The sequence below is a fragment of the Microtus ochrogaster genome, chromosome 1, assembly GCF_000317375.1.
Source record: "Microtus ochrogaster isolate Prairie Vole_2 chromosome 1, MicOch1.0, whole genome shotgun sequence".
Lineage (NCBI taxonomy): Eukaryota > Metazoa > Chordata > Mammalia > Rodentia > Cricetidae > Microtus > Microtus ochrogaster.
The window spans coordinates 15,246,437-15,271,545 of NC_022009.1; the positions used below are offsets into that span (position 1 = coordinate 15,246,437).

General features: G+C 37.4%; 1 protein-coding gene across 3 annotated transcripts in view; it reads left to right on the plus strand.

Annotated features, from left to right (window-relative positions):
• The window catches only part of Fut8 (fucosyltransferase 8), a 228,907-nt gene that overhangs the window by 55,239 nt on the left and 148,559 nt on the right, over positions 1-25,109 (plus strand). The window contains exons 2-3 of one of the 3 annotated variants that reach the window (XM_013346567.2): positions 1,378-1,471; positions 10,049-10,119. The gene's annotated coding sequence lies outside the window, so the exon portion shown is untranslated. Of the gene's footprint in view, positions 1-1,377; positions 1,472-10,048; positions 10,120-21,153; positions 21,173-25,109 lie in introns of those variants that run through there. The other 2 variants (XM_013346572.2, XM_026779592.1) reach the window with 2 other exon arrangements.

The window sequence follows — 25,109 nt, forward strand, 5'->3', positions numbered from 1 at the left end:
GCTCCGGGTGGGTAGCCTTAGAGTAGGAGCTTAAAACTGTTCTTGATCACTGGTCCTAGCATAGAGCAGGTCCGGGTTGGGGAGGGGTGCTGGGGGGCTGGGTCGTGCAAAAGAAAGCCTTCTCTTGGAAATTAAAAGTATTTGGGATCTTGATTGTACAGGAGGTTAAGGGATGGTGCTCCTTGTAATTAGTTCTAGTTACCAAAAATCAGTTTCTGTGGACTTTGGTGTCACTGGAGGAAAAGCCACTTTTTAATAATAAATGTCATTTCAACTTCTCACAATTAATGTCGTTTCAAGAATAGCCACATGTCATAGCACAATAGTAGGGCAACTGAGAGATATTGCCACAGAGCGAAATGTTACTGAGTTTTTGTACTCAGTGACTTACACACACACACACACATACACACACACACACACACACACAACACACACATATACAGTGAATGTTTATTAAAACCATTTCACTTGTTTGTGACTCATACTGATTCTTTACCATATGTCAAACATGTAATAGGTGATGGTGAGCCAGCAACAAAGGTTTTCTAATTAGAAGATTATATATAACTTATAAGGTTTTAATATAGTCATATATATTAAAACAAAGGTTTTCTAATTAGAAGATTATATATAATATATAAAATAGACATATATGACTATGGCAGCAAATAGTCTAACAAAGATTAATGGAGTACAGATCTTAAAACAGTTTTGAAAAAGCTGATTTATGTAGTTTAACTGTCAAAAAGTAATACAAAAGAGTTCAGAAGAATTGTGGCTCAGCAGTGGGCAAGCCTTAGATCATATGACCCCTCCAAACAAAGACTAAAAGCAGTACTCAAAAAAGAAAATTCCAAAAAATGTGAATAAATCCCAGAAATAGTTTTTATAGGAGTATGAAATTACTTAACACTCAACAAAGTAAAATTTGCAGTGTTTTCTGTATGCCATCATTGTATGATGACAGCTGAGAATAATAAGATTGTTCTGTGGAAAGCAAGCAGATTTGATTAGAGTGGAAGTTTGTGTTGGAGGAGGAAGAAACAAAGATGCAGAACTAACTGAGGTGTTGGGGTGTAGATTTTGAACTGTAGATTGGAAAGGGATGTACGTGACTGGAAGGGACCTTTGTGGGCTGGCTTGTTTTGGGGATGGACTATGAAGCAAATTAAGACAATGAGTGCAACTGAGTTCGGGTATAATTTGCAAAATGAAACTCCATTCCTTCTTGGCATTTGGAAAATGTGGTTGCAGAATTAGTTAATGCAGAATACAAACATTTACTTATGATTACCACATGAAAGTAAATAATAAATATAAAGATGCTAAGTGAAATTTGAGAAGGGTGAATTAATTTGCTTTCTTTTATTTTAGGTTGCTGTTCTGGCTTAGGCCGTCTATGACCTTGATTGTGTTTTCATTCAAGATAACTCCTTTCCATCTTTATTGATTAACTGAGCAAATTCAGGTTAGTATAATTTTGTGAATAGCACTTCTACATTCCCATTTTAATATTCTGAGACATGGATGATTTTGTTTTTAAAGCTTCATGTGTACGTGCCAGTGGATTAGGAAGGCCAAGTTAGTCTAAACTCTAGTGAATTGTTCATTGGTTGGGAAATACTTGCTGTTTGCCTACTGAGTATAATCTGCTTTTATAAACACATAAGCAAGTTACTTTTTAATGGTTTTGACTTTCAAGTTTTAAACTTGATAAAACAAGATGTGGCCACGTTTTCTGTATTGAACCTTGGGTATTATTGTGTGGCATAGTTGGTAATGCAAATAAACTCACCTTAGAAACTTCTTGATGTTTTAGTAGCCCTTTTAAGACTGTCTATGCATGAACAGCTCTACTTTAATGTTAATTCTAAGAGTACTGGCATAAATACTCATCACTACAATTAAAACAGCTCCATGAGTTTCCAGCTTTACTCATGTTGTTCCTTTGTAGGTAATCCCCGACCTTTGAGCACAATCTGTAGCAATTTGGATCTATTTTCTGCATGTATATTTACCTTTTCCAGTATGCTACTTTAAGTGCAGTTAGCTAGTATTTAGCTTTTGAAGTTTTCTTCTTTGACTTAATATAATACATTTGTATGCTATTCATGTTTCTGTGTATATCAGTAGTTGCTTTTCAGTTGTGAAGTAGTATTCTACTATGTGGATTCACCACAATTCGGTTATCTATTCACTAGTTGATGGACCTGCAGCTTATGGTCATTTTGTGTGTTCAGTAAGAGAACCATTTATAGTTGTTAGAAGTAGACTGTAGTGGAACTTGCAGTGTTTCCTTATTTTGTTGAGTGCAATGTTAAATCAGATATGTACAGGTAGAATAAGGCTAAAGTTACCAGTTTATAAAAGTCATATAAATTATAAGCAATCTCTGTTCTTAAAATTTTAGTTAAAGAGGACAGAAGTTTAGCATGGAAAAGTTAATTAGACTTTTCCTGAATGGACATTTGAGATGAAAGTGAATTAAACAGCTCTACTTGGGCAAATTAATGATTTCAAAAGTAGCTTGAAAAGCTATTTGAATATTTGTAAGGAAGTTGTTCTTTATTTGCTATAGAAATGAAAAGATCTTGAGAAAATGTAATGCTCCGAATCAGAGAATGCTAATGTTGCTTGGTAGAGATTTCTGCTGTTATACGGGGCACTGTAAGTGCCACTGTTTCCATTCCTGAATATTTTTACATGAATTTTGTAGCTTTCAAAGAATCTCTGTGGCCACATGCTAGTGTTAGTTATATCGTGCTATCAGGGAATGTTTCTTTTTTCCTTTGAGAGAGTGAGTGTATGCGCGCGCGTGTGTGTGCCATTTGGGCAACCCTGGGAGTGTAGAGGTTAGCAGATACCTTGAGGGAGGAGTTGGTGCTCTCCTTTTATTATGTAGGTCCTGGGGATTGAACTCAGGTTATCAGACTTGGCAGGAAGCACCTTTACCCACTCAGCCATCTTGCTGGCCCATCAAGGAACATGTTTTAAATAGATAAGCACAGTCAGAGTACTTTTGAGGTTGATTCTTTTGACATAGAATACAGCTTGATCATCCCTAACACGAGAATCTAAAACTCAGTATTCCAAAATCTGAAACCAGTATGACAGTGTAAGTACAGAATTCCACACCTCACTTCATGCGTTACATCAAATAAAAACACACATATTAAAAAATATTAATGCAATTACTTTCACGTTACATAAAGGTCTGTATGAGACATAAATGCATTTTGTATTTAGATTTATTTCATTCTGAGAAATCTCATTATGTCTATGATTCCCTCCTCCAGAATCACTGCTTGGCTCCGGGTGAGAGGAAGCTAAACTACATGCTTAATGTTTCTAAAACTCAATTTTAATTTATTTTTTCCAGTTGATTTTAAGATAAAATAGACCATTTATTGTAGTAATAGTAGTGGCGGGGCTGAGTCCCCAGCACCCCGGCCACCTGCCCGGCTAGCTTATGCCCGAAATAACAACACACAAACTGTATTCATTTAATCACTGCTTGGCCATTTCTATCTAGCCTCTTCTAGGCTAACTCTCGCACCTGGACTAGCCCATCTCTAATAATCTGCTGAAGCCCACAAGGTGGCTTACCAGGGAGATTCTAGCCTACGTCCATCCTGGGTCGGAGCTTCATCACGTGTGCCTCAGAGAGCAGAGCTCTCACCTCTGACCGCAAGAGTGGAGCATCGTGTCTCTCTGAGGCGTCTGCCCCTGAGAGGAGAGCTGTCGAGTCTCTGAGCTCACTTCCTCTTCCTCCCACCTACGTTCTAACCTATCAGGGCAAGCAGCTTCTTTATTTAATCAACCAATGACCTTCCTCCATCACTTCCCCTTTTTCTGTTTAAACAACAAAAGGAAGGCTTTAACTTTAACATAGCAAAATTACATATAACAAAAGTTATTAAGCAAGAATTACAGTTGCAATATTTATATCTACCTTATTTTTTATCATAACAATGGAAAACTATAACTAACCATTCTTCAAGTTTATCAAAGACTCCAGAAGAATATAATATTACCTAAGTAAACAAGAAATACAAAACTCTAGAAATGACAGAGACATTTTGCTGCCTGGACAGTCACCCAAAGTTCCTCTGTACTGTTGGGGCATCCATCTTCGGCCTACAGGCCCATGGTATGCAGCAGACATTTCCATAAAGCAGGAAAATTCAAAGTCAGTTCAGTCACTATCTGTTGTGTCCTGCAGAATGTCTCGCAGACTCTTTCATGAATCAGGAACCCCGAAAGATCATCTCATCTTTAGCCAAGTTTAGCAGTCCTCTCTCTGTGGGTTCTCTGTGTCCAGTTTATGCAATAGTCCAGGCAAGAACAGTTTCTTGCCCAAATGGCTATCAAACTCCATAAGGATCCTCTTCGATGCCCATCTTCCTCTTGAAGTAGATTGGTGCTGCCAGGAGCAGAGTGTCTCATTGTCATGAAAAGTCCTAAGCTATTTAAAATGCGATGTTCTATAATCTTTGAAAAATATGAAGAATGCCTATCTAAAATATATCTATGCACATCTAGAAAATCTTAACTAACATGACTACAAACTTGACTATTATGATTATCTATTAACAAGCTTACATTTTAAGTGAACTACATAATCACAATATCTTAATCAATAGCAGAAATATGCATATACATATAACAAAGTTGACCTTAAATCTCTATCAATAAAGCAAAATCTATACTAATACAAATTATTCATATCTATATCATATCCCCCTTTAAATGTAAAAGAACATTTATAAACCATATTTGGGAACATGGGCGCAGTTTTTTCTCTCCAAACTGCTTCCTGCTGAATGGGGGTGTCGTTAATTAGGTCTTTCATGGTATAACCTGTGTGCTAATTTCATCTCAGTTGGCAGTTGAGAGAAGCAATTTTCTGAAGGGTTTCTGAACAGTAACGCTTCAGGAGGTCGTGGTCCATCATACCAAATCATCGTGTCTCTCTGAGGCGTCTGCCCCCGAGAGGAGAGCTGTGGAGTCTCTGAGCTCACTTCCTCTTCCTCCCACCTACGTTCTAACCTATCAGGGCAAGCAGCTTCTTTATTTAATCAACCAATGACCTTCCTCCATCAATTTATACATAATTTACGATGTGATCTTATTTTGCAAACAGATAAAATGCTGTTTTTGAATATATAGCTATAAAATGTAACAATTATATTTTGCTTTACAATCTCAAAACATGAGATTTATTTAAATTTATAATATTCAAGTAAATCCCTTTCACAAGTATGTTACTTTCGTTTTTAAAAGTTCCTAAAATAATGTCATTTAAAAACTAATTCTAGTTTTTGAAAGGTCCTTAAAATGCTGTCATTTCTGTTCTTCAGAATTTCATTTATAAAAATATTGATAGACAATAATCAATAGGATAGGATTAAGAATTACCAGTTTCTTTTATTCAGTGAATAGTATTAAGCTTAGACAATTAAATGATAAATCTTGTTTGAGATACTCTTCAAGAAGTACAAAACAAGATTCACACAAAGAAGTATTTACTTCTCAAAATTTGGTTTCAATATTTGGTGTATTGGAACTTGCACAATTGTGACTAAGGTTGCTTATACAAAATTTTGAGAGAAGAAATTAAACATTTTCGCTTATTTTTTTCTATTGCTAGAAGTATTTTATTGAGTGACAGCAACTTCATTTTGATTATCTAAAGTTGTTTTTTTTTTAGCTTTTAGGTCAATAACTATTAGAAAACATTTCTCTGTGTCTTATGTTCTTGATATGATTTTGCATATCTGTTTAGCAGAGTATTGACAGCATTTTAAAGTAGCCATCTTTTTCTAGGAAAGCCATATACCAATCTAGAAGAGTAGAAATTGTCCCTCTGTTAGGACAGAGGACAGGTTTCTTTGCTGTCTGGGATGAAATCTAGATAATTCTTCTGGAGAGAAGTTAGGCCCATCCATATCGTGTTGAAAAGAACAATGTTGGGTTCGTTACTTACTGAAGTAGGGAGGGTATCTTGTCTTAGTTTGTTTCTTGTTGCTGTTTCTGGAAAAAGCCACTTAAGGGTGAAAGGGTTTATTTTGGTTTGTAGTTCCAGCTATAGTTCATCATCTTGGGGGAAATTCAAGTGGCAGGAATCAGAAGCAGCTGGTCATGTTGCGCTCAGAATCAGAAGGCAGAGAGTGATGAATGCATGCTGTTGCTCTGCTTCCCATTTCTGTTTATGCAGTCCAGAGTCCAGTGTAGGCCATGGCCCCTAGGGTAAGAAAGTATTCCCACCTCAATTAATGATTACAAAATCCTTCACAGACGTACTCAGAGGCTTGTGTCCCTGATGATGATTCCAGATTCTGTTAGGTTGACAATACTGACTGTCACATGCCTTGACACAGATGCTGGAAAGCAGCAAAGTCAGGGTCAGTGTTTGAGAATTTGAAATTTGGTTTAACTTAGCTCTGTCAGTGGTGGTGATGGGCTTGATTAGGACAGAGTATTGATGTGAGACTGCATCCGTACAGCAAGGGCTTAGAAAGCTCTTGGCTTTTTGAGTGAATATGGTTTGAGTGTATCTTTTTTTTTTTTTTTTTTTTTTTTTTGAGACAAGGTTTCTCTGTAGCTTTGGAGCCTGCCCTGGAACTCACTCTGTAGATCATGCTGGCCTCTGCCTCCCGAGTGCTGGGATTAAAGGTGTGCACCACCACTGCCTAGCAGTTTGAGTATCTTGCCCAAAGGGTTCCATGTTGGTCCTGTGTATGGTGGTTGTAATAGTTACTTTTGCTTCTCTGTGTCCATACACTTGATAGAAATAGTTTAAAGAGGAAAAAGATATATTTTGACTCATTGCAGAAAGTTTAGTCCATATATTTTTGGTCTTATGTGCTTTTTACAGAACATCATAGTAGCAGGAATGCATAGCAGAGATTCTACTTCTCACAGTGGACAGAAAACAGAGAGACAGGAGGGGACAGGGACAAAGTGCCCCTAAAAACACTTCTCTTTGATTTATTTTTTCTAGTTTGGTGCCCTGGAGGCCAGTAGTTAGACCCTGCTAGGCAGTCAGGATGGGGCCGTGTGCTGAGTACAACCCAACAACCAACAGTGTGCTCAGAGTCAACTGATAGCTGGCTTCCCTGCAAGTCCTCCTTCCCTTTACAAAGTTCTTTTTAAAACTCAAGTAAGAGCCAGCTAACATCATGCCTTTCTTGGCACAACTCCTCTCTTGGAAGGGAGCTCTGGAAAGCTTCTTGTGAGTCACCTTTGCACCTGGTACTCAGTAAACCTACTTTTGCTTTTGCACTTCCCTATTTGTGAGTTTCATTGGACTTAAGAGACACAACTCCACTGTCAATAGTCAGGTACCTTTGCTCCAATACCAAGCCCTCCTGAGTCTTTTACCAAATTCTGTCCCACTCATCGAGACCATCTGTGGTTTACTGCCTCTTAAATTTCACAGAACCTCTCAATATAGCACAATCAATTAGGGACTAAGTATTCAATACATATACTTGTGGGAGGTATTTGATCTCTAAACCTCATTGATGAGGTTGAGCTGGGGCCTTGAAGTGATATAGTCTAGTGGGAGGTCCTTAGGTCATTGTGGATTGAGGGTTGTTAGCAACAGAGCAGATCTGCCCTCCCTTTTTTTCTGGATAGCTGTCTGGTCATGTGATTGCTCCCTTTCACAACTACTCTACCCTGATAATATCTTCTGTCATGGGGTCCTTATAGCTGGTTTTACGCTGTTTGGACCTTTAGGATGCCACACTAAACTCAACACAACTCCTTTTTTTTATAAGTACCCAACCTTAGGTATTTCATTATGATTTAAAAGATATATTAATATGATGTTATTGGGGTAATGTGAAGTTAATGTATACAAAAGCTGTGTGTATGTGTGTTTTAGTTTTCTTGGACTATGGTTACAAAATACTATCAACTGGATGGCTTAAAACAGTAGAAATTTAATGTTGGGAGGACCATGCTTTTTCTGAAATTTCTCGGATGAATCTTCCTTTCTTCCCTTTTTTAGCTACTGCCAGTAATTATTAGAAATCTTTGATGTTTCTTAGCTTGTTTCAGCATAATTTCAATTTCTGCTTCAGTATTTACATAGCAGACTATGCATGTGAGTTCACATTTCCTTTCCATAATTACAGCAGTCATTTGCTTAGGACCTACGCTAATATAATATGATGTTTTAGTAATTTGGTTATGTCTGTAAAGTCTATTTACAAATAAGATTCTATGGACAAGTTCTAGTGATTCTGAACTGTTAGGAATATTATTTTAAGGTGTGTTACTTTTGTTTCTATTGCATTTGTTTTAACTCTGTGAAGCTGTGGTACTTTGTCTGTCTCGAACACCTGGTGGTCTAATAAAGCTCTGAGTTGCCAATAGTGAGGCAGGAGAAAGGATGGCGGGACTGTCAGGCAAAGGGAATATATAGAAGGAGAAAACTGGGAGAAAGGATTGGGAGAAGTACCCAGAGAAGGAGGAGGACATTAGGGGCCAGCCACCCAGCTACACAGCAATTCATGGAGTAAGAGTAAGATTTACAGAAGAGAATGGGAAAGCCCAGATGCAAAAGGCAGAGGGAATAATGTAAGTTAGGAAAAACGGACACGAAACAAGCCACACTAAGGCTGGACGTTGATAACTAAGAATAAGACTCCGTGTGCGATTCATTTGGGAGCTAAGTGGCGGGCCCCCCAAAAGAGCCAAAAGAACTTAACATCATACTATACTGAACTTTTGTGAGACACAGACACACACATACACACAGAGTCGCACTTTAATACAGTACTGGGGGCATATAGTTTTAGATCTCATTATTTAAGCTTTGTGTGGGGTCTTTATGGTTTTGGTTCTTAGATTCATGAAATTGTAGAAGGCTGGTTTTGTTAGCTTCCACGTAGTATAAAATCTCATGCTATTTAAAATTTCTAACAACAGTATGTTGTAATGAAAAAAATACCAGTTTGGATGTCAAGGGGTCTTGGTTCTAGTTTCCACTCAGAAAACTATCTTATTGTATAACTGCTCCTGGCAAGGTGTGAACAAATGTTTGTTCGTAGTACCACAGGCCAAAGTAACAGTTCTACCCAAGTCTAATTTAGTGAACTAGTGAATTTATTGGTATTCCTTAAGGGAGGATGAATGACTGAAAGGCAGAAGCTCCATCCACTGTAGTGTGGTGAAGACTCACCAAAGCTGCATCCCTAGAGCTTCCTGTACACAGACATCTCAGCTGACAAGAGGGTCTCTTCTCTCTAGCACTTGTTAGTGCTTATGTAGCCATGGGGATAGGGCCTTGTAGGTCTTGTAAGTTTAAGGAACTTCCTGGAACATGTGAATTGGTTACTTGAGTTTTGTTATTTCTGGAGTCTTAATGAGCATCTTTCTCTCCAGGATGAAATGTTTAAATTATGAAATTGCTATGTAAAGCCATGTCCAGTTAATTTCTTTCCTCATGGATAAAATGGGAGGCCTGGAGGGAGAGAATAATGGAAGAAATGATCTGTAAGGACTTTTCTACCTCTCAGAGTCTAAAGTTCTGTGATTGTGGAACAACTGTTATCTGCCATACTTAGAGTTTGGTTGACATTACAAAAAGAAGAGAGACTGGTCAGACACTCATCAGCTGGGTAGTGACTTGTGAGTGTGACATCTGCAGATTAATTTCTGTTTGCTTTACTTCAGTGAAGATCACCAATGAAGATCACTACCTGTGTTAGCCCTGATCTTGCCAAGTGATCATATTTAATAGTTTTCCAGTTGAAGAGCACACCAGAAAGAGGAATACTTTTTACAGTTAATTCATTTAAACCTAAAAAGGTTGTTACTGCTCTACTTTCTTGCTGAGTTCATAAAGTGAAATGGATATAAGGAATGTAGTTTCTCCTCTTTGCTCTCAGTTCTCTGACACGTCATTCTTGTTATCGTGGGACTTTGGAAAGCTTCATCCTAGAGGCTGTTAACTCTCCTGGGAAGTGGAGCGTGATGTGAAGATGACAGCTGTGATTCATTGACTGTTGGGCTTTCCTTCTGTTTTGAATAGGTCGTTGAAGCATTTTGTTTGAAATCTTTCAATCATGTGGAGAGTCGTGGTAATTACTTCTTAGAGATACTGTAAGTATTGTAAAGGAAATTCATAATACTGAAATTCTTATGAGTATAGTATGTAGTTACATGTATGTGTTCACTTTAATGATATCTATACATTGGTAGTATCATTACAGATAGAATCACTGTCTGGATAAAAGTTATGAGAAAAATCAGGCCTCTCCCCCTTTTTTTACTTCATGCCATAAAAATTCGAAAGTATATTCTGAGGATAGAGATGTATTTGAATGTAGAATTTGCTGTAATCTTAAAGCAATACTTGGATATAAAATGTTAAAAGGACAGGATATAGAAATTAAATAAGTTCTGTAATTATGGTAGAGTCATATTTTCCATTTATATTTCTGCTTTCCAATGAAAAGAATAGGAGGATTAGAGGTCGAAACTGTCTTGCTACTCTATTTGAGATAGGTTTAAAATGTTAGGGGACTGGAAAGATGGCTCAGTGGTTTTGAGCACAGGCTGCTCTTCCAGAGGACCCAGGTTCAATTCCCAGCACCCACATGGTGGTTCACAACTATCTCTAACTCCAGTTCCAGGGGATCTGACACCTCTTCTGGATTCCCTGGGTACCAGACACATATGTGATAGCGTATGGCATGAAGCTTTGTTTATCTTTCAAAGTGGTAGGTTGTGTTTGCTCTAGAAGTAGTGTCCAAGGCTAAACTTTGTATTTAGATTTTTTTCCCCCCCTGAGAGAATCTTTAAACAAAGCCTGAGGTTTATATTCTTTTAGTTGTCATCTCTGGTCATTGCACAGGAGTCATGTTGATGTGTAAGAGGGAGAAGGGGTGAGAGTAGAAGTTCTCTGGTCCTGTTATTAATCTGTCTTTTGTGAGTTTGCCTTGGGTATCTTTTCCCCATGTCAGAAGATAGTAGGGGCTGGAGTGGGTATTTCCCTTCCCCTGGATTGGTTAGCTACTGTAAAATCCTAGAAACAGGCTAGGTAAAACCCCAGTTGCTTACATTTTGATAAATTACTTTCGTTTTTGGAGGGAAGGTCTTTGAGAGAACAGAGACCTGCACACATTTCAGAAAAGTTAGGTTTCTTCTAGTTTCTGCTAGAAATATAAGTGTCTTTTCTCAGATCTCTACTGTAACATCCGGATAAAACTCCAAAAAAAAAAAATTTTTTTTTTTTACGTTGGAGGATTGGGTCCTCTAATAGGTTCTAAATTAAATTATTTAGAACTTTATTAAATTATTTCTTTTATTTTTGAGATTATAATACAGTTATATCATTCCCACTTTCCTCCCTCCAAAGCCTTCCATATACCCTCCCCATTTTCTTTCAAATTCATGGCTTCTTTTTTCATAAAATTGTTGCTACACGTATATTCCTGAATACAGAAATACAACTCACTCGCTCTGTATAAGTTGCTTGTGTGAGTGTTTTCAGGTCTGATCATTTGGTGTTGGCAAATCAGTTAGTGTGCCCCTTCCTGGGGAAGACTATTTCGTTCTCAGTATTCCTTAGGTACCTGTAGTTCTTTGTGTAGAGTTGAAGGACTTCTGGGTTTCTCTCACAGGTTTAAACTGTTTCTGTAGTTGGTTGTTTTTACTCTTTGCTCTTTTGGGGGCCTGCCTCTTAACTCCCAAATAAATCACATATGGAGACTTATAAATTCCCAGCCTTAGCTTGACTTGTTTCTAGCTAGCTTTTCTTAAATTATCCCATCTACCTTTTGCCTCTGGACTTTTATCTTTCTCTATTCCATATACCTTTCTTTACTTCTTACTCTGTGGCTGGCTGTATAGCTGGATGGCTGGTCCCTGATGTCCTCTGGCCTCTTTTTCTTGCTCCTTTCTCCTTGATCCTTTTCCCCAGATTTTCCCTTTTATTTATTCTCTCTGACTCCTTCTGACTGTTCTGTAATAATAGGTCTAAGAAAGTATTGATTTACAGCCTTTTTTTTCTTGTTGTGAGGGTAAAAAAGTGATGAATCCTACGTTATCTACATTTTAACCCAATTAAAGTTAGTATAATTTCTACTGTACTTGGTAGTTTCCAGTGATAAACACTTTATTTATTAATGTCTTCTGATTTGGCAATACTAATTAGAAATTTTGTTTTCTAATATTATGCTTATACATTTTGGGGTAACATTCTAATTTGCAAGGAAGCTTTTTCAGAGGAAGTTGATCCATAGTACTCATTAAATTAAATTTTAAATAGAGTTGGTATTGCCAGTGTGGGCTAACCAGAAGCTGAATGCTAAGTGCTGTAATCCTGGGACAGGTGAGATGACTCAGTGGATAAAGTTGCTTGCTGTCAGTCTTAAGGCCCCTCAGGATCTATGTGATTGAAGGAGAGAACTGATTCTTAGAAGTTGTCTTCTGATTTCTACAGGTTTGATATCATGCACCCCTCACGTACACACACACACACACACACACACACACACACACACACACACACACACACGAGCACTTTCTTTTTTTCTCTCTCTCTCTTTTTTTTTAAAGTGCCTTAAATCAGCTGTTTGGTGAGTATCTCAGAAGTAATACCTGTAATTAATGGTGAATCAAACTGTATTAGAAACAGTGTAGTGTCTCTCTCCATGTGGCAAGGTCAAAAGAAAATTATGACAAATTGGACAAAAAACCAAATTGGCAAAAAAAAAAAATCAAATTGGCTTTTATTAATAATTAAAGAAAACTGATTTTGTTGTCACGTAGACCAAAAGGTGGTGTAGTGTCACCCGCCCAGGTCACCCAGTGACTTTCTTTTGGGCCTCTCACTTTGGTGGTGAGTGCTCTGGTTGCTCTTATGTACTAAATCTGTACATACCAGTCAAGTGGCTTTGATGCTGAGATTGACCACCTTGGCCAATGACGTTTCCTAGGTGTACAAGAAAATGAAATGGAAGGAGGCAGGAAGCAAATCCTTCTGAATTCTGAAAGCTAAAGTGTCCTCCCCACAGTAATTGCCCATTTACTGCAACCACCATCAGTCAATTTTCAGATTGACTCTTGCCAGTGACTTGGTAGCTACTGCAGACTGCAGAAAGTCGTCTGCACTATCAGTACAAACTGATCCCTGATTTAAAAGCCTGGGAGACCGGGAAGTCAGTGCAAACACAGTAAGACCTGACAGGATTTACTTAAAACTCTAGGGCTCCATGATGAACAAAGGAAGGGACCCCAGAAGACATCAGTGGTCTCTCTTTTGTGGTTCCTCAGTTGTCTGAAATCTCTCTAAGTCTCTTTATGGTCACTAGAAGCTATTAAAGACAAAAGCAAATTTTAAAGATCTGGTGAGCTTTTGCTTGTTATTTTGGAAGTGGACACTTCATTCTATGCAGTAGGACTGTCCTGAGTGGGCAGAAGAGGTTGGCTTTCAGGCAGGAAAGGGGTGAAGAAAGCAGAGACAACAAAAAGCAATGGCTGTTTCAGTTATTTCTGTGGGATTAAAGCTCTTTGTAATAGTGATTCTGGTTGGCCTCTGCTGTTTTGGGAAACTGGCCTGTCAGAATGTGCTTGGATATTCAGCACTTGTGACTCCATTCTAGTTTCATATCATTTGTGGGGACCCAGTGCAGAAGGCTAGTCCACAAAAACGGTGACATTTCATAACCTTGTTAAATAGCAGTTGTTCTCATTCTGCCTGGCATGTATTCTCGCTGTAGAATTTTTCTTTTCTCTTGAAAAACAGAGCCAATAAAGACTGTACATAATGGCACATACCCTTCATGCTAGTACTCAGGTGCTGTTGGCAGATGGGTTGTTAAGACAGTCTTGGCTACAGAGTGGGTTTGAGGCCAGTCTGCTTTGAGATCTTGTCTCAAAACAACAAACAAAAAAGAAGAAAAATGGAATCAAATTGCTTATAAGATAGCTAAATTTTGAGTGCTGACTAACTAACACATGTAGAGGGTGTCTTTTTCCCAAGTTGCTCTTTAAGTATTTAGCGATAGCATCAAAAATTTTGCATATGGTCATAGTTATTAATTTTTGGGGGTGTTTATTGTATCTAATAGACCTTTAAGTTTTTATTTTTGAGTTCTATACCTGAAAATTAAATCTTTGTTTAATTCCACCATAGTCATGTGTGTGTGTGTTTTGGGATGAGGTGGGGGGTATGCTGGGGTTGTATCTAGGATTTTGTATGTGCTAGGCAAATGCTCTACCATTGAGCTATAACCACACTCCCTTATTTGCATGTTTTATTGGAAGCCTTAATTTTCTTGCTAAGGGTATCTATAAAAGGTTTTCTTTCTTACATAAAGTTATAGTACTTGAGTCAAGAACAAGACTGAGTCATCAAAGGCAGTGATTTCAAATCTTCCTTGAATTGATAGCAACGAAAGCTCACTGAGTCAGTGCTGCACATGAAGAAACTCCTCCTAGAATTACCATTTTTCTTGTGACTTTATGAAAAGTTGGAAAAAAACGACATCTTTCCAGTATAATAAGAAAGGAACTAATTCTAGGCTTTTATTTTTTTATGTTTTCCCCCTTTTAGTAATGTACAGTTCAATGTTTTGAAATTTAATGAGTATACTTAATGCTTTAGTATGCCCCCCGAAGGTATTAAATCAAACGTGGCGCTTTTATTCTAGAGTATGGCACAATATTAATAGTATAATATCTGGTAGTTAAACTTTCCTAAACATTAGTCACCCTATTATAAATGCACATTTTGCTATCTTGAAAAAAACAAAACAACAAAAAGTCCATTTTGGCTCAGTAGTTAAGAGCACTGCTCTTCCAGAGGACCTGAATTCAGTCCTCAGTACCAGAATGGATGGTTCACGACTGCTTATAACTCCAGCTTCATGGGATCAGATGCTCTCTTTGGGCTGTGTAGGCACCCACATACACAATGTATACACTCACAGAAACATGAACACATATATAAAACAAAATCTTAAAAAATGCCTGTTTAAGTTAAAGTAATAAGTTTGTATATGTATGTTGCTGTAAATACCAGATTAAATCTTTTTAAAAGAAGTAAATTTAAGTTAAAGTTAAAATGTTATTTTTGTTGTAGGATTATTGATATGACTAGACTGTAAAAAAAATTTTTGTGTTCTGCATAGGGCGTGGCTAGTAGGAGGTACTTAGTAAGTAACTATTAAATAATTGTTAGTGTATTGACTTGGGGGTTTCACAGAAGGTGGAGAAATAGAGGAACAGTTAACAGAGGTTTGCTTGAGCTGTTAATTATGGTTGAAGGTCCAGAAGTCATATAGACCAATGCTGTCGAAAATGGTAACTGCTAGCCATGTGGGGACTATTTAAATTTTAACAAAACTAAAATTTCAATACTATATTCTCAGTAGATATATTTCAAATGCTCTTAGTTGTATATGACTAGTAGCTACCCTGTTTTTATTTGTTTGAAGAAGAGTAGGAAGTTTAACACCACAAAAGGACTGCTAAACAACCAGCTTAGCAACTTGTTTGTGTAGATTCAGAAACCCGAATTATGTAGAACAGAAAACCCATTTCAACTCAGGTTCAATGAAACAGAGACCAGAATGTAATCCACCTGGGCTGTGGTCAACCTATTGAGATAAGCAGTGACAGGGAATTCTCCCTGGCTAGTAAAATGATAAGCTCTGAGGTCCATTCCTGCTTCTAAATGAACTGCAGAATATTAGCACCAGTTTTCTTTATCTGGGACAGAGTTGAGATAAAGTCCTAGAAGAAAAAGTGGGTTAAGACATCAGAGAGCTGTGACATTCTTTAGAATGCTTCCAGGCATCTCAAGCTCTTAAAGTACTTATCCCCTTTTTCACACTAAAGAGAACATGAATTCTGTCAACTGAACATAAGAATTTAGTAGTGGAAATCTGTTTAAGGCCTTGAGTATCATTTTGGATATACAAGGTCTTTTAAAACACTATCTCCAGCTTTTAATATGCTCTGGTTAAATGTGATAATATATTTGTCCATATGGTTTCAGGTTCACAAGAGTTACTATATAGATTATAGTCCCCTTAGTATAGGTTTTTATTCTTTGGGGCCTTGGTCCACAGATTGATGATCATCCGAAGTCCCTCAGGGAGCTTTAAAAACCTACAGGTACAATAACATGTTTATACCTATATAATTGCACAGAAAGAATTTTTCTGTTTTTTCCATTGCATTACTACTCTGAGGTATAATTAACTGCCTTAAAAGATTTTATTATTTTTGAGACTTAGATTAATGGAAATAGGTCACCTTCAGAAAGGAGCATGAATCTGCACATTTGTGTTTCCTCACGTTTTCTTGAATAGTGGGTATTCTTGTTTTAATAGTCTCATTTGATGGAAATTAGTTCTTTGTGTTTCTTTGTGTGTGTGTGTGTGTGTGTCTGTGTTAATGCATTTTAAGTTACTGTGTGGATGTGTGTAATAAATATTGACTGGAGCACCCAAAGCTTTTTAAGATTTTTAAGAAGTTGTTTTTCTATCATTGGTTGAAATAGGTTTGTTGTTAAAAGTCTTTTGATGCTGGGCGTGGTTGCTGGCTCTGGTAAATCAGCACTTGGGAGATGGAGTTAGCAGTAAATCTTAACACTTCAGAAATGGAGACAGGAGGATTAAAAGTTCAAGGCTAGTCTGGGTGCATATCGACCCCCTCCCTGCCCACAAGTTTCTCTGGGTCTGTTGCTGAGTTTCTGTTCCATTGGCTCTTTGCGTCTCTTAGTGCTTTTTCTACCTTACTGGTCACTGTGGCTTTGTGAATTATGGAGTCAGGTCATCTTCACCCATCCAGTTTGTTCTTCTTTTTCATTATTATTTTGGCTATTGTGCTGCTTATTGGTATTTTGTTCCAAATGAATCTTTTTTCCTTTGCTCTTTGAAAACAGATCAAATACTGTTCCTTTGCTATAGCACCCAATGCTTACCTTAGGCTAGAGAGAATGCTGGAGAAACACACTGATAATTTTTTTCTCTTGTATCATGTGTCATAGCTAGGCTGACTCCATCAACATACTTGCCCCAGTATTTGACATCATGGCTTCCCCATTAGTGTACAGCTTTTTGGCAGAGTTGTTAGAAGTACCAGGCTCCTGCAATGCTTAGAGAGGCAAGTGTACCACAGTAACCAAAGATCTGGCTGCTTGTTCTTGTTTGCAGCATAGAATCAACTCTATAAAGAATAGGTTTCTGTCGGTTTCTAGGGAGGAAGTAGTGGTGACACAGCACTAGAGCATTTTTCAAACATTTAGTAGATGGCACTGTGTTTTCTTCAGCAGGATCTAGATCTCAGCCCTAGGGCAGTTAGTGGTTGGAAGAAGCTCTTAACTGGCTCAGGCCTAAGTGGGTATTGGCTTCTCTTGCATTGCATCCCTTTTTATTTCTCATTAATTTACCCATATAGTTAATGATCTGTTGTACTAAACTTATCTTTTCAAAGTCCTGGGTAGCTTCTGTCTTTTAGTTGACTTTGTGTTTCCATATGAATTTTAGAAACATTTTGTAAAATGCCTACTGAGATTTTAATTAGAATTACATTGTATTTAGACTGATTTGAAAAGAATTGACACAATAGCAATATTGAGTCTTTTGACCCTTGAATAAGGTCAGAATAATTTAAATAATTAGTTTCTATTGGTAGTATTTTCTGGTTTTCAATATGTTTTGATATTTCCCTTGTATTATATTTGATATATTTTCTGATGTTTATTTATATTTGCAGTTTCTGTGGTTTTCTCTTGTCCCAAGTTCACTAATTTTTTTCTTTAATGTCTCATCTGTTAAGTCTATGTAGTATATTTTTTATCTCAAACATTATACTTTCCATCTCTATAGTTTACATATATTTTTTATCTTTCATGTTTCTGCTTGAGATTTTTGAATATGTAAAATATATTTAAAGTAGCTTTTAAGATCCCTGTCCCTAATTCTAACATCTGTTTTAGTAAATTGTTTTCTTCATTATAATTCATGATCTTCAACCTCTTTGTATACCAGGTCATTCCCAAGACTGCTATTTTTTCACCAGACAATCCTTACTCTTCTAGGCCCAAATGCTTTTCCTGTCTCATTCTCCTGAGTGTTGGTACTACAGGCATGTGTCACTGTGCTCCGCTCTGGTAATATTTGATGGATGATATATATTGTGATACCTTTGTAGTTTGTGTTAAGAATGTTTTTAGTTGTCTGGGTTATTGTTTGGGGACAGTTTGAGACTTGTTTTACATTTCATCTGGTGTCTTAGAGCAGTGTTTTCTAGGGCTAGTTACTTCTCACTACTGAGACAAGACCCTCTTGAGTACTCCACTCAGTGGCCCTTACTAGTTTGGCTTGTGGGAACAGGCTGTGTTCTTTACTCTGTATGGGTGGCACTAATCTATAACTCTTTTAAGTTGTTCTTTTCTTAGCTTCCAGTAGTGGTCATACACAGTCATTACTGTGCTGAATATTTGAGACATGGTTTTGCAAATATCTGTTTTTTACATTGTTTCTTTGTTACTTTCTTTCTGTATAGATGCCTGGTCTTCATGGACTTTTAGTTCTTCTGTTTTACCTCCTTCGCTGAGTTTAGCAACTCACCTTGGCCAGTTTTGAGACTGTGAAGTCTCTAGAGGTGGATAGCTAGGGCAGTGCTACGATTTTGTTGCGCTGTTTTCTGTCCCTCTGCAAGAGCAGTTCTCAACCTGTGGGTAGTGACCTTTTTGAGATTGAATGACTTTCACAGGGGCTGCCTAAGACCATCAGAAAAATACAGTTATTTACATTGCAGTTCATAACAGTAGCCAGATTACAGTTATGAAGTAGCAGTGAAAACAGTTTTATGGTTGGGGTCCCCACAACATGAGGAACTGATTAAAGGGTTACAGCATTAGTATGATTGAGAACCACTGCTCTAGAGTCACTGTTCTTCGTCGTGTGATGTCTAGTTTCTTGAAAACTCTTGTTTCCTAGACTTTGTATGGCTTTTTTTGTTTGTTTCAAGTGAGGACACACATCTGTTTCCTGTTTGTACATGTTTTCTTCTGTCCTTTTATTTTAAATCCCAGTAGTTTTGGTGGTTAAAATAATCCAGGTCTGAGAGTTACTATTTCTTTATGCTTTATCCCTAGGTTATTCAAGTATCTATTGTACATACATTTGTTATGGCAACTTTTTTTTAAATTTATTTATTTATTAAGGATTTCTGCCTCCTCCCCGCCACCGCCTCCCATTTCCCTCCCCCTCCCCCGATCAAGTCCCTCTCCCTCATCAGCTTGAAGAGCAATCAGGGTTCCCTGACATGTGGGAAGTCCAAGGACCGCCCACCTCCATCCAGGTTTAGTAAGTTGAGCATCCAAACTGCCTAGGCTCCCCCAAAGCCAGTATGTGCAGTAGGATCAAAAACCCATTGCCATTGTTCTTGAGTTCTCAGTAGTCCTCATTGTCTGCTGTGTAAGTCCGGTTTTATCCCATGCTTTTTCAGACCCAGGCTAGCTGGTCTTGGTGAATTCCCAAAAGATCATCCCCATTGTCTCAGTGTGTGGGTGCACCCCTCACGGTCCTGAGTTCCTTGCTCGTGCTCCCACTCCTTCTGCTCCTGATTTGGACCTTGAGATTTCTGTCCGGTGCTCTAATGTGGGTCTCTGTCTCCTTTCATCGTGTTATGGCAACTTTTTAAAACAACAAATCTCTTCCATGAAGCTATTATCCTCCTGATATAGGGCCAAGGTTTAGTTTTTTTTTTTATTTAATACCAAAGATATTTCCAATACCATTTCTAAACAGTTAAAAGACATACTTTATGCTATTGGGATATAGTTATTGAACTGTGGTAGGATAATCAACTAGGAAATAGATCCTGACTAAACCTGTAAGTTGTTTGACTGTAGAATTAGATTCATCATGACTACATGAGAGGTATCTGTAGAATACTTAGTTCTCATTTGTGAGTATTTAGGGAGAGGTAAAATCAGAAAAAATAAGTGAAGAATATTTTCACTGAATTATGTATCTGTCTGTCTATATATCTGTCATCTATCTATCCATTGTAGAATCAGGGTCATACTCGGTAGCTCATTCTGGCCTGGAACTTACTATGTTGCCCAAGCAATCTAGCTTAGTTTTCCAAGTTCTGAAATTAAAGCATGAGACATCAGACTTTCTGGAAGGTAAAAAAACCAAACAGACAAAAAAATCCCCCCGAACCAAATAAGTAGATGTAGGAAAATCGATGCTCTAAAGAATGCAGCTGTTTCTTACAGGCCAGTTGTCTGACCTATAGTAATTCAGTTTTTAGCTTTTGTTGAGTATCAAGAATTAACCTAGGATAATTAAGTTTAAGTGTTGTATTTGCCAGTTGCTAACTGGGTAAATTTCTTAAACTGAGTTTTGATTTTTTTTTTTATGTAGAATGATCCTGAGACTGTCTCAGCGGGAAAGTGAGGGTGAGGTAGAACTGGTGTCTTACAGTTTGAGAAATGTTTGTCTTTTTATTTTTCTTCAGTGATTGCATATTTCCCTAGTGTTTATACACATACAGAAGTGCTGTAGTTACCTTGAACCTTGTCAGAGGAACAAACATGAAGCACATCACTGCTGTGTTGACCTGGAACTTCGTGGAAGAAAATCAATAGCAACATATATAGCATATGTATATATGATTATATACATTATACATTATATACATTAAAAAATCATGACAGGAGAAAGGTCTCCATCTTGGAGAAAGATAGTCACATTTGTTACTGGATTCCTCAGAAGGTTGAAGTCATGAACTAGCCCCATAGAAGAGTTTTCCTTTTTTTGTTTCTTTAGTGAGCCCTACCTCAGTTCCAGAATCCTAACTCTCCAATAGAAAGAAGGGCTCATTATCTTGGTCATGATTTTAAACTTCTACCTATTGATTTCAGAAGGTAGTGTCTTTGTAAAACCTTAAGAACAAGAAATTAGTTTAAAAATTTGACATTTAGGTTCTTTGTCTTGTGCTCTGCCTAGTTTGGTCTGACTCTTCAGTAGAAGAAGCAGTGCTGTGTAGTAATGAAAAGGTGTTGAGTAGACACGGCTGGAGGAGCCATCTATCTGAATGAGGTTTCGTAGCAGCAATTTTATTTGACTCATATTCAACTTAAAGAGCAATTGACTTAAGAAAATTTCCTCATGCTTCTGTGGTAAGTCTAGTATAAGTTGAATGAGATCAGTGTTGATGACTGATGTGAAAGCTTGGTGTATGCATCCAACCTTTCAAAGCCTGTTTTCAGGTGTTCAGCTGTGACTGAAAAGACCAGGCATTTCTTTCTTTTTCTTTTGTCTGTTTCTGTTTCTGTCTCTGTCTCATTCTCATTATGTAGCCCAAACTGACCTTGGACTTGCCATCTTCCTGCCTGAGATTATGAGCCTGACTTCTCTTACATATTTTTAATGCTCTACTAATTTTCTGTAACTGCTGCTTAGCAGTTAGCAATGTTCATTCCCTTTTTCTTGCTCTCTCTCATTTTTCCTCCTACCTTTCCTCTTCCTCCTCCTCCTCTTTCTCTTCCTCCTCTTTCTCTCTCTCTCCTAAATTAGCTCTTGTCTTGTTTATTCCAGGCTGTCCTCACACTTGTGATCTGCAATTATGTGAATCACCATACCTAGCTACATCATTTCTCAGTCCATCTGCCTCTCTTTCTCCTTTTCTCAATAAGACCTTAACTATGTAGCCTTGGCTACCCTGGAACTGGCTATATAGACTAGGCACAAAGTCACAGAGATCCATCTGCTTCTGCCTTTTGTGATTTGGAATTAAAGTCCTGTACCACTACTTTTGTTGTTCATTATTTTGTAAATAATTCTTTATTACAGTTGTTCATTCATTTATTCATTTATTTAGTGTGTACACATAGAGATTAGAGGACAGTTTGCAAATTCTTGTTCTCTACTTCCACTATGTGGCTTCCAGGGATCAAACTTAGGTTGTTGACTTGCCAGTGAATGTCTTTACTTACTGAGCCATCTCCCTGGCTTGTTTTCCAGTTTGGGATGCCAGAGGATGTTAAACAACATACTTACTAAAACTAAATAAATCACCAGAGAGAATATTTTTGTAAAATACTACTTTGTTCCTTAAACTTTATTCTCATTATTTGTAATTTTTGTAATTGTGTAAGCAGATGTTCACTATCCTAACTTTATCGGTCTTCTTTGGCAGGAAGGGTGGTACCCTTTTTATTTTTTTATCCTGTCTTGAACTTGAAAGGCTTTCATTTATCTGTATTTCTTTTGCAATATTTTGAGACAGGGTCTCACCATGTAGACTTGGGTGGCTTAGAACTTGCCATTCAGGCTAGGCTGAAGTCAAACTTACACAGAGATCCACCTGTTTCTTCCTCCTGGGATTAACAGTGTGTGCCACCACACCTTGTCTTTTGGTATTTTTCCCTAAGAAAATATCTCTTTTTATTACTCTTTGCTGATCAGAAATAGAAATATATACAATTGAAAAGCCTTATGCCATTACAGGTACTTTTAAGAATAACAAACGTAGCAGAGACTGGTGGTTGGGTACATGGTTGTGATCTCTGAAACCTTGTTTAAAAACAAATAGATTGTTTTTTAATTCCATAGATGTATGATTTTTTCCTAAAAAAAATCCAACTTTTGAACAAAGAGCTTGAATTAATTGAACTGTTGATTACATTTGAAATATAGTACAAAATATTTTTTAAAAATGTAATTTCTCTTTTGTTTTATAATGTTGATCTTTTAAAGCAATTTGAATATATAAGAGAGTATGTTTGGTATGTTTTAAAAGGATTTTGTGTTTATTGGTGTCCATACATATATGTTATTTGGGTCATAGACTTGGAGTTGTATAAAATGTGTGGCATAATGAAGAAACGTTAAAAACACTGAAACTCAAAGAAGCTAATCATGTTATTTGCATTTACATAACAATTTATACTCAGTTAGTTGATGGAAATCCCCCAAAACATTAATCACTTAGTAAAAAATAGCTTTTAACCATTTACGAAATAAAGTTCTACCTTACTCTTTAGTTCTTTAAGGCTACCATTAGTTATTCTTACCTCTTTAAAAAGTACTTGGGTGGTTCCCAGAAAACACCAGAACAGCTGTAATAGCAGCTGCAGATTTAGTCAAAATAGGTGACTTCAGGCTCTTTTCTGCCCTTTCGCATCCCTTCCTGTACCCCAAATAGCCCAAATATATTTGTAGAAGTTTTGATAATCTTGGGATTCCCGAAACTGGTTTACCTTATGTTGAACTGCATGCAGATGTGGCGATTGCCTATTTCTTTTTGTTAAGATTCTTCTGCTCTGTGTGTCCTGATAGGTTTTTGTTAGCTGTATCTACTTTGGCTTTATAGATATACCTGTACCCACATAGCCCAGTGGTTTTGACCAATACTCAATAAATGGCTAAAACTATTCACAGGAGTAATAGCTTCAGTTTAAATGTAAGCTGTTGTTGATATTATTATGTTTTGACTAGAAATGAAGACAGAAACTCATGTTTTTAAAATGATTTCTTCAAATTTTTACTTTAATAAGAAGTTACCTTTAATCCTATTTAAAAACAAATTTGGCAAATCTAAGTTTTTGAGCAAAATCTATTATAATGAATCAAAAGCTAAGTACGTACTCTTGTTAGCCAGCTTCCTCTCCTTGTAGTTTCATGATCTAGTGACCAGATGGTATTCTAGACAGTTTTTAAAACCATCAGTCAGGCAGTTTATGCTGGTGAGGATGTGGAGTAAGGAGAACAGTCCTCCATTGCTGGTGAGTGCCAACTTGTACAGCTCCTTTGGAAATCAATATGGCAGTTTCTTAGAAAAGTAGGAATCAATCTACCTCAAGACCCAGCAATACCACTCTTGGGCATATACCAAAAGGGTGCCCAATCATACCATACAGACTTGCTCAACTATGATCATAGCAGTATTATTCGTAGTTGCCCAAACCTGGGAACAAAATGGATAAGGAAAATGTGGTACATTTTACTTAGTGGAGTACTACTCAGCGGTAAAAATAATGACATCTTGAAATTTGCAAGCAAATGGACAGAAGTAGAAAAAAACCATACTGAGTAAGGTAACCCAGACCCAGAAATACAAATCCAGTATGTACTCACTCATAAATGGATATTAGATATAAAGCAAAGGATAACAAGCCTACAGTCCACAAACCCAGAGGACCTAGACAACATAGAGAGACATACATGAATCCACTTAGGAAGGAGAAAAAGACAAGATCTCCTAAGTAAATTGGGAGTGTGGGGGGCAGGAGGGAGGTAGAGGAGGAGAGGGAGGAAGGAAGAGGAGTGGGAAAAATGTATAACTCAATAAAAATGATAAAGAACACTTAAAAAAAACACACCCGAAAAACAAGCAAACAAACAAAAAGAAGACAAGGAATAGCTAGACATGAGAGCTCATGCCTGTGATCTTAGCACTTGGGGGTGGTGAGATAGGAAGATCATTAAGACTTCAGGCCTGGGCTATAGAGTGAAAACGACTCCTCATGGGACTGTCATCAGTCATTGGTCACTAATTCACATTCAAGTCCACACCATAGTTTCAAATCCTACTTTGGAAGGACAACTTGAAGGATTTAATCTCATACCTATCCTTAGGTGAGAAATCTGAATTTTGTTTTAAAAATGAAGAATGTTTAAAAAGAGGAAAAGATATATGTGGTTGTGCATACCTGTGCTCTTAGCACTGGATAGATAGAGGCAGGAGGGTCAGGAGTTAAAGGCCAGCCTTTGATAGATACTACATTCCAGGCCACCCTGGGCTACAGGAGATCCTGTCTTTAGAGCTGGGTGTAGTGGCACCTGCCTTTAACCCCACTACTCAGGAAGTGCTTGTCAGTGAGTTCCAGTACAGCCAGGTCGATATAGAGAGACCATGTCTCAAAAAAAAAAACCAACCAACCAACCAACCAACCAACCAAACAACCAACCAAACAACCAACCAAACAAACAAAAAAAAACCACACACACACACACACACACACACCACACACAACTGAAACAAACAAAAACAAACCTAAAAACCAGAAAGCAAAAAATGAAAAATAAGCCAAACCTATTCTCTAACATAAAGCA